At 46.4% G+C, this 12,822-nt stretch overlaps 4 non-coding genes and 1 pseudogene across 4 annotated transcripts; all 5 read right to left on the bottom strand.

The window, feature by feature from the left end:
- Positions 1-1,948: 1,948 nt before the first annotated feature.
- Positions 1,949-2,067, bottom strand: LOC147081721 (5S ribosomal RNA). Its single transcript, XR_015076468.1, has one exon. It is a non-coding gene; the product is annotated as a 5S ribosomal RNA (ribosomal RNA).
- A 2,417-nt stretch (positions 2,068-4,484) lies between these two features.
- LOC147081722 (5S ribosomal RNA) lies at positions 4,485-4,603 on the bottom strand (annotated as a pseudogene).
- Positions 4,604-7,020: 2,417 nt separating this feature from the next.
- LOC147081723 (5S ribosomal RNA) lies at positions 7,021-7,139 on the bottom strand. Its single transcript, XR_015076520.1, has one exon. It is a non-coding gene; the product is annotated as a 5S ribosomal RNA (ribosomal RNA).
- A 2,487-nt stretch (positions 7,140-9,626) lies between these two features.
- LOC147081724 (5S ribosomal RNA) lies at positions 9,627-9,745 on the bottom strand. The gene has a single exon (XR_015076523.1). It is a non-coding gene; the product is annotated as a 5S ribosomal RNA (ribosomal RNA).
- Positions 9,746-12,155: 2,410 nt separating this feature from the next.
- Positions 12,156-12,274, bottom strand: LOC147081725 (5S ribosomal RNA). Its single transcript, XR_015076479.1, has one exon. It is a non-coding gene; the product is annotated as a 5S ribosomal RNA (ribosomal RNA).
- Positions 12,275-12,822: the final 548 nt, after the last annotated feature.

Here is a 12,822-nt window from a genome sequence, read left to right on the forward strand (position 1 = left end):
GTGGGAAAATTATTGGAAAAAGTTCTGAGGGACAGGAGAAATCTTCATTTAGAAAGACACGGATTAATCAGGGACAGTCAGCATGGATTTCTTAACGGAAGGTCGTGTCTGACTAATGCAATTCAATTTTTCGAGGAGGTAACAAGGAGGGTCGATGAGGGTAGTGCCTTTGATGTAGTCTATATGGATTTTAGCAAGGCTTTTGATAAGGTCCCGCATGCCAGATTGGTCACGAAAGTAAAAGCCCATGGGATCCAAGGCAAAGTGGCAAGTTGGATCCAAAATTGGCTCAGAGGCAGGAAACAAAGGGTAATGGTCGAAGGGTGTTTTTGTGACCGGAAGGCTGTTTCCAGTGGGGTTCCGCAGGGCTCACAGAATCACAGAAACCCCACAGTGCAGATAGAGGCCATTTCGGCCCATCGAGCCTGCACCGACTCAGTACTGGGCCCTTTGCTTTTTCTGGTATATATCAATGATTTGGATTTGAATGTAGGAAGTATGATTAAGAAGTTTGCAGATGATACAAAAATTGGCCGTGTGGTTAATAATGAAACAGAATGCTGTAGACTGCAGGAAGATATCAATGGACTCGTCTAGTGGGCAGAACAGTGGCAAATGGAATTCAGTTGGAATACACAATAAATGGTAGGACACTGAGAAATGCAGAGGATCAGCGGGACCTTGGAGTGCATGTCCACAGATCCCTGAAGGTAGCAGGACAGGTAGATAAAGTGGTTAAGCAGGCATACGGGATACTTGCCTTTATTAGCCGAGGCGTAGAATATAAGAGCGGGGAGGTTATGCTTCAACTGTATAAAACACTAGTTAGGCCGCAGCTAGAGTGCCGCGTGCAGTTCTGGTCACCACATTACAAGAAGGATGCGATTGCACTAGAGAAGGTGCAGAGGAGATTTCCGAGGATGTTGCCTGGGCTGGGGAATTTTAGTTATGAGGAAAGATTGGATAGGCTGGGGTTGTTTTCTTTGGAACACAGGAGGCTGAGGCGAGACCTAATTGAGGTGTGTAAAATTATGAGGGGCCGAGATAGAGTGGATAGGAAGGACCTATTTCCCTTAGCAGAAGGGTCAATAATAGATTTCAAGTAATTGGTAGGAGGTTTACAGGGAATTTGAGGAGACATTTTTTCACCCAGTGAATGGTGGGGGTCTGGAATGCACTGCCTGAAAGGGTGGTAGAGGCAGAAACCCTCATCACGTTTAAAAAGTACTTGGATATGCACTTGAACTGCCGTAACCTACAAGGCTACGGACCAAGTGCTGTAAAGTGGGATTTGGGTGGATTGCTCTTTGTCGGCTGGCACGGACAAGATGGGCCGAATGGCCTCCTTCTGTGCTGTAAATTTCTATGATTCTGCCTGATCATGTGACATCTGCCCACACGACTTCTACAAATGTTATTACATTGTAGCCAGGATTGTTTAGTTTCCAATTCCGCCCATTTTGAAGCCAGGTCTCCGTTATGGCTACTATTGCATAACCCCATGTGGCAACTTGCGCCTGCAACTCGTCAATCTTATTTGTAACACTCCTCGCATTAACACACATGCATTTCAACAGCATGCTAGTTGGCTTTGCTTTTTTCCTGAATTTAACTGCTGCTCTTTCGACATTCTTCTTTGTTCTGTTGCTGTTTGTCCCTCCGAGTTTTCTATGCACCTTGTCTCTCCTCTCTGCTGCTGTGTCCTGGTGGCCCTCCGCCAGTGTGTGTATTTTGGCTATCTTATTTTCTTCTTCTGCTTATTTCGGCCCTGTGTCTGGAGCCCCTTGCATTTGTGTAGCAGCAGGAGAATGTGCAGCGAAGAAATGGTCAAAGGAAAGCGAGAGAGAGAGAGAGAGAGAGAGAGAGCAGCAAAAAGGATGTTGATTGATTAAGAGCAGTGTGTGCGCGTGTGTGTGCAAAACGTTGAGCAGCCTGTGGCGGCAGCAAAAGCCTACTGCACCTGGTATTCCCAGGCGGTCTCCCATCCAAGTACTAACCAGGCCTGACTCTGCTTAGCTTCCGAGATCAGACGAGATCGGGCGCATTCAGACTAGTATGGCCGTAGGCATATGCTGGCTGGCTTTCTCTTTACTTAAAGCTGTCGCCCATTTTTTTCTCTTCTACGCATTCATACAAGTATTCAACACTCAATTTACATTTACAAATTTTACTCCTCCCGCAACCCCCCACCCCCCCTCCACCTCTTCTTGCTGCTCTGCCTCCCACACAAACAAACTACAAGCCCAACCCTTCATTGCCTTCTATTCAAATATTACATCAAATAAACATGCTCAAACACCAAGTCTTAAGGGCTGTAGCATCTTTCAAACTGGACAAATACCCAGGCCCGCATCAAATCTATCCCACACTCTTAAGGGAAGTAAGACACCAAATAGCACAGGCTCTCACCATCATTTTACAATCCTCTCTGGCTACAGGTGTGGTGCCCGACCACTGGAGGACTGCTAACGTGCTACCGTTCTTTCAAAAGGGAGAGAGGGATAGACCGCATAATTACAGGCCAGTCAGCCTAACCTCGGTGGTGGGAAAATTATTGGAAAAAGTTCTGAGGGACAGGAGAAATCTTCATTTAGAAAGACACGGATTAATCAGGGACAGTCAGCATGGATTTCTTAACGGAAGGTCGTGTCTGACTAACGCAATTCAATTTTTCGAGGAGGTAACAAGGAGGGTCGATGAGGGTAGTGCCTTTGATGTAGTCTATATGGATTTTAGCAAGGCTTTTGATAAGGTCCCGCATGCCAGATTGGTCACGAAAGTAAAAGCCCATGGGATCCAAGGCAAAGTGGCAAGTTGGATCCAAAATTGGCTCAGAGGCAGGAAACAAAGGGTAATGGTCGAAGGGTGTTTTTGTGACCGGAAGGCTGTTTCCAGTGGGGTTCCGCAGGGCTCACAGAATCACAGAAACCCCACAGTGCAGATAGAGGCCATTTCGGCCCATCGAGCCTGCACCGACTCAGTACTGGGCCCTTTGCTTTTTCTGGTATATATCAATGATTTGGATTTGAATGTAGGAAGTATGATTAAGAAGTTTGCAGATGATACAAAAATTGGCCGTGTGGTTAATAATGAAACAGAATGCTGTAGACTGCAGGAAGATATCAATGGACTCGTCTAGTGGGCAGAACAGTGGCAAATGGAATTCAGTTGGAATACACAATAAATGGTAGGACACTGAGAAATGCAGAGGATCAGCGGGACCTTGGAGTGCATGTCCACAGATCCCTGAAGGTAGCAGGACAGGTAGATAAAGTGGTTAAGCAGGCATACGGGATACTTGCCTTTATTAGCCGAGGCGTAGAATATAAGAGCGGGGAGGTTATGCTTCAACTGTATAAAACACTAGTTAGGCCGCAGCTAGAGTGCCGCGTGCAGTTCTGGTCACCACATTACAAGAAGGATGCGATTGCACTAGAGAAGGTGCAGAGGAGATTTCCGAGGATGTTGCCTGGGCTGGGGAATTTTAGTTATGAGGAAAGATTGGATAGGCTGGGGTTGTTTTCTTTGGAACACAGGAGGCTGAGGCGAGACCTAATTGAGGTGTGTAAAATTATGAGGGGCCGAGATAGAGTGGATAGGAAGGACCTATTTCCCTTAGCAGAAGGGTCAATAATAGATTTCAAGTAATTGGTAGGAGGTTTACAGGGAATTTGAGGAGACATTTTTTCACCCAGTGAATGGTGGGGGTCTGGAATGCACTGCCTGAAAGGGTGGTAGAGGCAGAAACCCTCATCACGTTTAAAAAGTACTTGGATATGCACTTGAACTGCCGTAACCTACAAGGCTACGGACCAAGTGCTGTAAAGTGGGATTTGGGTGGATTGCTCTTTGTCGGCTGGCACGGACAAGATGGGCCGAATGGCCTCCTTCTGTGCTGTAAATTTCTATGATTCTGCCTGATCATGTGACATCTGCCCACACGACTTCTACAAATGTTATTACATTGTAGCCAGGATTGTTTAGTTTCCAATTCCGCCCATTTTGAAGCCAGGTCTCCGTTATGGCTACTATTGCATAACCCCATGTGGCAACTTGCGCCTGCAACTCGTCAATCTTATTTGTAACACTCCTCGCATTAACACACATGCATTTCAACAGCATGCTAGTTGGCTTTGCTTTTTTCCTGAATTTAACTGCTGCTCTTTCTACATTCTTCTTTGTTCTGTTGCTGTTTGTCCCTCCGAGTTTTCTATGCACCTTGTCTCTCCTCTCTGCTGCTGTGTCCTGGTGGCCCTCCGCCAGTGTGTGTATTTTGGCTATCTTATTTTCTTCTTCTGCTTATTTCGGCCCTGTGTCTGGAGCCCCTTGCATTTGTGTAGCAGCAGGAGAATGTGCAGCGAAGAAATGGTCAAAGGAAAGCGAGAGAGAGAGAGAGAGAGAGCAGCAAAAAGGATGTTGATTGATTAAGAGCAGTGTGTGCGCGTGTGTGTGCAAAACGTTGAGCAGCCTGTGGCGGCAGCAAAAGCCTACTGCACCTGGTATTCCCAGGCAGTCTCCCATCCAAGTACTAACCAGGCCTGACGCTGCTTAGCTTCCGAGATCAGACGAGATCGGGCGCATTCAGACTAGTATGGCCGTAGGCATATGCTAGCTGGCTTTCTCTTTACTTAAAGCTGTCGCCCATTTTTTTCTCTTCTACGCATTCATACAAGTATTCAACACTCAATTTACATTTACAAATTTTACTCCTCCCGCAACCCCCCACCCCCCCTCCACCTCTTCTTGCTGCTCTGCCTCCCACACAAACAAACTACAAGCCCAACCCTTCATTGCCTTCTATTCAAATATTACATCAAATAAACATGCTCAAACACCAAGTCTTAAGGGCTGTAGCATCTTTCAAACTGGACAAATACCCAGGCCCGCATCAAATCTATCCCACACTCTTAAGAGAAGTAAGACACCAAATAGCACAGGCTCTCACCATCATTTTACAATCCTCTCTGGCTACAGGTGTGGTGCCCGACCACTGGAGGACTGCTAACGTGCTACCGTTCTTTCAAAAGGGAGAGAGGGATAGACCGCATAATTACAGGCCAGTCAGCCTAACCTCGGTGGTGGGAAAATTATTGGAAAAAGTTCTGAGGGACAGGAGAAATCTTCATTTAGAAAGACACGGATTAATCAGGGACAGTCAGCATGGATTTCTTAACGGAAGGTCGTGTCTGACTAATGCAATTCAATTTTTCGAGGAGGTAACAAGGAGGGTCGATGAGGGTAGTGCCTTTGATGTAGTCTATATGGATTTTAGCAAGGCTTTTGATAAGGTCCCGCATGCCAGATTGGTCACGAAAGTAAAAGCCCATGGGATCCAAGGCAAAGTGGCAAGTTGGATCCAAAATTGGCTCAGAGGCAGGAAACAAAGGGTAATGGTCGAAGGGTGTTTTTGTGACCGGAAGGCTGTTTCCAGTGGGGTTCCGCAGGGCTCACAGAATCACAGAAACCCCACAGTGCAGATAGAGGCCATTTCGGCCCATCGAGCCTGCACCGACTCAGTACTGGGCCCTTTGCTTTTTCTGGTATATATCAATGATTTGGATTTGAATGTAGGAAGTATGATTAAGAAGTTTGCAGATGATACAAAAATTGGCCGTGTGGTTAATAATGAAACAGAATGCTGTAGACTGCAGGAAGATATCAATGGACTCGTCTAGTGGGCAGAACAGTGGCAAATGGAATTCAGTTGGAATACACAATAAATGGTAGGACACTGAGAAATGCAGAGGATCAGCGGGACCTTGGAGTGCATGTCCACAGATCCCTGAAGGTAGCAGGACAGGTAGATAAAGTGGTTAAGCAGGCATACGGGATACTTGCCTTTATTAGCCGAGGCGTAGAATATAAGAGCGGGGAGGTTATGCTTCAACTGTATAAAACACTAGTTAGGCCGCAGCTAGAGTGCCGCGTGCAGTTCTGGTCACCACATTACAAGAAGGATGCGATTGCACTAGAGAAGGTGCAGAGGAGATTTCCGAGGATGTTGCCTGGGCTGGGGAATTTTAGTTATGAGGAAAGATTGGATAGGCTGGGGTTGTTTTCTTTGGAACACAGGAGGCTGAGGCGAGACCTAATTGAGGTGTGTAAAATTATGAGGGGCCGAGATAGAGTGGATAGGAAGGACCTATTTCCCTTAGCAGAAGGGTCAATAATAGATTTCAAGTAATTGGTAGGAGGTTTACAGGGAATTTGAGGAGACATTTTTTCACCCAGTGAATGGTGGGGGTCTGGAATGCACTGCCTGAAAGGGTGGTAGAGGCAGAAACCCTCATCACGTTTAAAAAGTACTTGGATATGCACTTGAACTGCCGTAACCTACAAGGCTACGGACCAAGTGCTGTAAAGTGGGATTTGGGTGGATTGCTCTTTGTCGGCTGGCACGGACAAGATGGGCCGAATGGCCTCCTTCTGTGCTGTAAATTTCTATGATTCTGCCTGATCATGTGACATCTGCCCACACGACTTCTACAAATGTTATTACATTGTAGCCAGGATTGTTTAGTTTCCAATTCCGCCCATTTTGAAGCCAGGTCTCCGTTATGGCTACTATTGCATAACCCCATGTGGCAACTTGCGCCTGCAACTCGTCAATCTTATTTGTAACACTCCTCGCATTAACACACATGCATTTCAACAGCATGCTAGTTGGCTTTGCTTTTTTCCTGAATTTAACTGCTGCTCTTTCTACATTCTTCTTTGTTCTGTTGCTGTTTGTCCCTCCGAGTTTTCTATGCACCTTGTCTCTCCTCTCTGCTGCTGTGTCCTGGTGGCCCTCCGCCAGTGTGTGTATTTTGGCTATCTTATTTTCTTCTTCTGCTTATTTCGGCCCTGTGTCTGGAGCCCCTTGCATTTGTGTAGCAGCAGGAGAATGTGCAGCGAAGAAATGGTCAAAGGAAAGCGAGAGAGAGAGAGAGAGAGAGCAGCAAAAAGGATGTTGATTGATTAAGAGCAGTGTGTGCGCGTGTGTGTGCAAAACGTTGAGCAGCCTGTGGCGGCAGCAAAAGCCTACTGCACCTGGTATTCCCAGGCAGTCTCCCATCCAAGTACTAACCAGGCCTGACTCTGCTTAGCTTCCGAGATCAGACGAGATCGGGCGCATTCAGACTAGTATGGCCGTAGGCATATGCTAGCTGGCTTTCTCTTTACTTAAAGCTGTCGCCCATTTTTTTCTCTTCTACGCATTCATACAAGTATTCAACACTCAATTTACATTTACAAATTTTACTCCTCCCGCAACCCCCCACCCCCCCTCCACCTCTTCTTGCTGCTCTGCCTCCCACACAAACAAACTACAAGCCCAACCCTTCATTGCCTTCTATTCAAATATTACATCAAATAAACATGCTCAAACACCAAGTCTTAAGGGCTGTAGCATCTTTCAAACTGGACAAATACCCAGGCCCGCATCAAATCTATCCCACACTCTTAAGAGAAGTAAGACACCAAATAGCACAGGCTCTCACCATCATTTTACAATCCTCTCTGGCTACAGGTGTGGTGCCCGACCACTGGAGGACTGCTAACGTGCTACCGTTCTTTCAAAAGGGAGAGAGGGATAGACCGCATAATTACAGGCCAGTCAGCCTAACCTCGGTGGTGGGAAAATTATTGGAAAAAGTTCTGAGGGACAGGAGAAATCTTCATTTAGAAAGACACGGATTAATCAGGGACAGTCAGCATGGATTTCTTAACGGAAGGTCGTGTCTGACTAACGCAATTCAATTTTTCGAGGAGGTAACAAGGAGGGTCGATGAGGGTAGTGCCTTTGATGTAGTCTATATGGATTTTAGCAAGGCTTTTGATAAGGTCCCGCATGCCAGATTGGTCACGAAAGTAAAAGCCCATGGGATCCAAGGCAAAGTGGCAAGTTGGATCCAAAATTGGCTCAGAGGCAGGAAACAAAGGGTAATGGTCGAAGGGTGTTTTTGTGACCGGAAGGCTGTTTCCAGTGGGGTTCCGCAGGGCTCACAGAATCACAGAAACCCCACAGTGCAGATAGAGGCCATTTCGGCCCATCGAGCCTGCACCGACTCAGTACTGGACCCTTTGCTTTTTCTGGTATATATCAATGATTTGGATTTGAATGTAGGAAGTATGATTAAGAAGTTTGCAGATGATACAAAAATTGGCCGTGTGGTTAATAATGAAACAGAATGCTGTAGACTGCAGGAAGATATCAATGGACTCGTCTAGTGGGCAGAACAGTGGCAAATGGAATTCAGTTGGAATACACAATAAATGGTAGGACACTGAGAAATGCAGAGGATCAGCGGGACCTTGGAGTGCATGTCCACAGATCCCTGAAGGTAGCAGGACAGGTAGATAAAGTGGTTAAGCAGGCATACGGGATACTTGCCTTTATTAGCCGAGGCGTAGAATATAAGAGCGGGGAGGTTATGCTTCAACTGTATAAAACACTAGTTAGGCCGCAGCTAGAGTGCCGCGTGCAGTTCTGGTCACCACATTACAAGAAGGATGCGATTGCACTAGAGAAGGTGCAGAGGAGATTTCCGAGGATGTTGCCTGGGCTGGGGAATTTTAGCTATGAGGAAAGATTGGATAGGCTGGGGTTGTTTTTGGCAATATGGTTCTCTGTAAACTTTCATGCCAATAAAGCATTTTAATTGGAATTGGTAATTGGAATACAGGAGGCTGAGGCGAGACCTAATTGAGGTGTGTAAAATTATGAGGGGCCGAGATAGAGTGGATAGGAAGGACCTATTTCCCTTAGCAGAAGGGTCAATAATAGATTTCAAGTAATTGGTAGGAGGTTTACAGGGAATTTGAGGAGACATTTTTTCACCCAGTGAATGGTGGGGGTCTGGAATGCACTGCCTGAAAGGGTGGTAGAGGCAGAAACCCTCATCACGTTTAAAAAGTACTTGGATATGCACTTGAACTGCCGTAACCTACAAGGCTACGGACCAAGTGCTGTAAAGTGGGATTTGGGTGGATTGCTCTTTGTCGGCTGGCACGGACAAGATGGGCCGAATGGCCTCCTTCTGTGCTGTAAATTTCTATGATTCTGCCTGATCATGTGACATCTGCCCACACGACTTCTACAAATGTTATTACATTGTAGCCAGGATTGTTTAGTTTCCAATTCCGCCCATTTTGAAGCCAGGTCTCCGTTATGGCTACTATTGCATAACCCCATGTGGCAACTTGCGCCTGCAACTCGTCAATCTCATTTGTAACGCTCCTCGCATTAACACACATGCATTTCAACAGCATGCTAGTTGGCTTTGCTTTTTTCCTGAATTTAACTGCTGCTCTTTCTACATTCTTCTTTGTTCTGTTGCTGTTTGTCCCTCCGAGTTTTCTATGCACCTTGTCTCTCCTCTCTGCTGCTGTGTCCTGGTGGCCCTCCGCCAGTGTGTGTATTTTGGCTATCTTATTTTCTTCTTCTGCTTATTTCGGCCCTGTGTCTGGAGCCCCTTGCATTTGTGTAGCAGCAGGAGAATGTGCAGCGAAGAAATGGTCAAAGGAAAGCGAGAGAGAGAGACAGAGAGAGAGAGAGAGAGAGCAGCAAAAAGGATGTTGATTGATTAAGAGCAGTGTGTGCGCGTGTGTGTGCAAAACGTTGAGCAGCCTGTGGCGGCAGCAAAAGCCTACTGCACCTGGTATTCCCAGGCGGTCTCCCATCCAAGTACTAACCAGGCCTGTCTCTGCTTAGCTTCCGAGATCAGACGAGATCGGGCGCATTCAGACTAGTATGGCCGCAGGCATATGCTAGCTGGCTTTCTCTTTACTTAAAGCTGTCGCCCATTTTTTTCTCTTCTACGCATTCATACAAGTATTCAACACTCAATTTACATTTACAAATTTTACTCCTCCCGCAACCCCCCACCCCCCCTCCACCTCTTCTTGCTGCTCTGCCTCCCACACAAACAAACTACAAGCCCAACCCTTCATTGCCTTCTATTCAAATATTACATCAAATAAACATGCTCAAACACCAAGTCTTAAGGGCTGTAGCATCTTTCAAACTGGACAAATACCCAGGCCCGCATCAAATCTATCCCACACTCTTAAGAGAAGTAAGACACCAAATAGCACAGGCTCTCACCATCATTTTACAATCCTCTCTGGCTACAGGTGTGGTGCCCGACCACTGGAGGACTGCTAACGTGCTACCGTTCTTTCAAAAGGGAGAGAGGGATAGACCGCATAATTACAGGACAGTCAGCCTAACCTCGGTGGTGGGAAAATTATTGGAAAAAGTTCTGAGGGACAGGAGAAATCTTCATTTAGAAAGACACGGATTAATCAGGGACAGTCAGCATGGATTTCTTAACGGAAGGTCGTGTCTGACTAATGCAATTCAATTTTTCGAGGAGGTAACAAGGAGGGTCGATGAGGGTAGTGCCTTTGATGTAGTCTATATGGATTTTAGCAAGGCTTTTGATAAGGTCCCGCATGCCAGATTGGTCACGAAAGTAAAAGCCCATGGGATCCAAGGCAAAGTGGCAAGTTGGATCCAAAATTGGCTCAGAGGCAGGAAACAAGGGTGTTTTTGTGACCGGAAGGCTGTTTCCAGTGGGGTTCCGCAGGGCTCACAGAATCACAGAAACCCCACAGTGCAGATAGAGGCCATTTCGGCCCATCGAGCCTGCACCGACTCAGTACTGGGCCCTTTGCTTTTTCTGGTATATATCAATGATTTGGATTTGAATGTAGGAAGTATGATTAAGAAGTTTGCAGATGATACAAAAATTGGCCGTGTGGTTAATAATGAAACAGAATGCTGTAGACTGCAGGAAGATATCAATGGACTCGTCTAGTGGGCAGAACAGTGGCAAATGGAATTCAGTTGGAATACACAATAAATGGTAGGACACTGAGAAATGCAGAGGATCAGCGGGACCTTGGAGTGCATGTCCACAGATCCCTGAAGGTAGCAGGACAGGTAGATAAAGTGGTTAAGCAGGCATACGGGATACTTGCCTTTATTAGCCGAGGCGTAGAATATAAGAGCGGGGAGGTTATGCTTCAACTGTATAAAACACTAGTTAGGCCGCAGCTAGAGTGCCGCGTGCAGTTCTGGTCACCACATTACAAGAAGGATGCGATTGCACTAGAGAAGGTGCAGAGGAGATTTCCGAGGATGTTGCCTGGGCTGGGGAATTTTAGTTATGAGGAAAGATTGGATAGGCTGGGGTTGTTTTCTTTGGAACACAGGAGGCTGAGGTGAGACCTAATTGAGGTGTGTAAAATTATGAGGGGCCGAGATAGAGTGGATAGGAAGGACCTATTTCCCTTAGCAGAAGGGTCAATAATAGATTTCAAGTAATTGGTAGGAGGTTTACAGGGAATTTGAGGAGACATTTTTTCACCCAGTGAATGGTGGGGGTCTGGAATGCACTGCCTGAAAGGGTGGTAGAGGCAGAAACCCTCATCACGTTTAAAAAGTACTTGGATATGCACTTGAACTGCCGTAACCTACAAGGCTACGGACCAAGTGCTGTAAAGTGGGATTTGGGTGGATTGCTCTTTGTCGGCTGGCACGGACAAGATGGGCCGAATGGCCTCCTTCTGTGCTGTAAATTTCTATGATTCTGCCTGATCATGTGACATCTGCCCACACGACTTCTACAAATGTTATTACATTGTAGCCAGGATTGTTTAGTTTCCAATTCCGCCCATTTTGAAGCCAGGTCTCCGTTATGGCTACTATTGCATAACCCCATGTGGCAACTTGCGCCTGCAACTCGTCAATCTTATTTGTAACGCTCCTCGCATTAACACACATGCATTTCAACAGCATGCTAGTTGGCTTTGCTTTTTTCCTGAATTTAACTGCTGCTCTTTCTACATTCTTCTTTGTTCTGTTGCTGTTTGTCCCTCCGAGTTTTCTATGCACCTTGTCTCTCCTCTCTGCTGCTGTGTCCTGGTGGCCCTCCGCCAGTGTGTGTATTTTGGCTATCTTATTTTCTTCTTCTGCTTATTTCGGCCCTGTGTCTGGAGCCCCTTGCATTTGTGTAGCAGCAGGAGAATGTGCAGCGAAGAAATGGTCAAAGGAAAGCGAGAGAGAGAGACAGAGAGAGAGAGAGAGAGCAGCAAAAAGGATGTTGATTGATTAAGAGCAGTGTGTGCGCGTGTGTGCAAAACGTTGAGCAGCCTGTGGCGGCAGCAAAAGCCTACAGCACCTGGTATTCCCAGGCGGTCTCCCATCCAAGTACTAACCAGGCCTGACTCTGCTTCGCTTCCGAGATCAGACGAGATCGGGCGTATTCAGACTAGTATGGCCGCAGGCATATGCTAGCTGGCTTTCTCTTTACTTAAAGCTGTCGCCCATTTTTTTCTCTTCTACGCATTCATACAAGTATTCAACACTCAATTTACATTTACAAATTTTACTCCTCCCGCAACCCCCCACCCCCCCTCCACCTCTTCTTGCTGCTCTGCCTCCCACACAAACAAACTACAAGCCCAACCCTTCATTGCCTTCTATTCAAATATTACATCAAATAAACATGCTCAAACACCAAGTCTTAAGGGCTGTAGCATCTGTCAAACTGGACAAATACCCAGGCCCGCATCAAATCTATCCCACACTCTTAAGAGAAGTAAGACACCAAATAGCACAGGCTCTCACCATCATTTTACAATCCTCTCTGGCTACAGGTGTGGTGCCCGACCACTGGAGGACTGCTAACGTGCTACCGTTCTTTCAAAAGGGAGAGAGGGATAGACCGCATAATTACAGGACAGTCAGCCTAACCTCGGTGGTGGGAAAATTATTGGAAAAAGTTCTGAGGGACAGGAGAAATCTTCATTTAGAAAGACACGGATTAATCAGGG

Source organism: Somniosus microcephalus, unplaced genomic scaffold (genome assembly GCF_052327205.1).
Source record: "Somniosus microcephalus isolate GS21.2 unplaced genomic scaffold, FLI_Smic_1.0 scaffold493, whole genome shotgun sequence".
Lineage (NCBI taxonomy): Eukaryota > Metazoa > Chordata > Chondrichthyes > Squaliformes > Somniosidae > Somniosus > Somniosus microcephalus.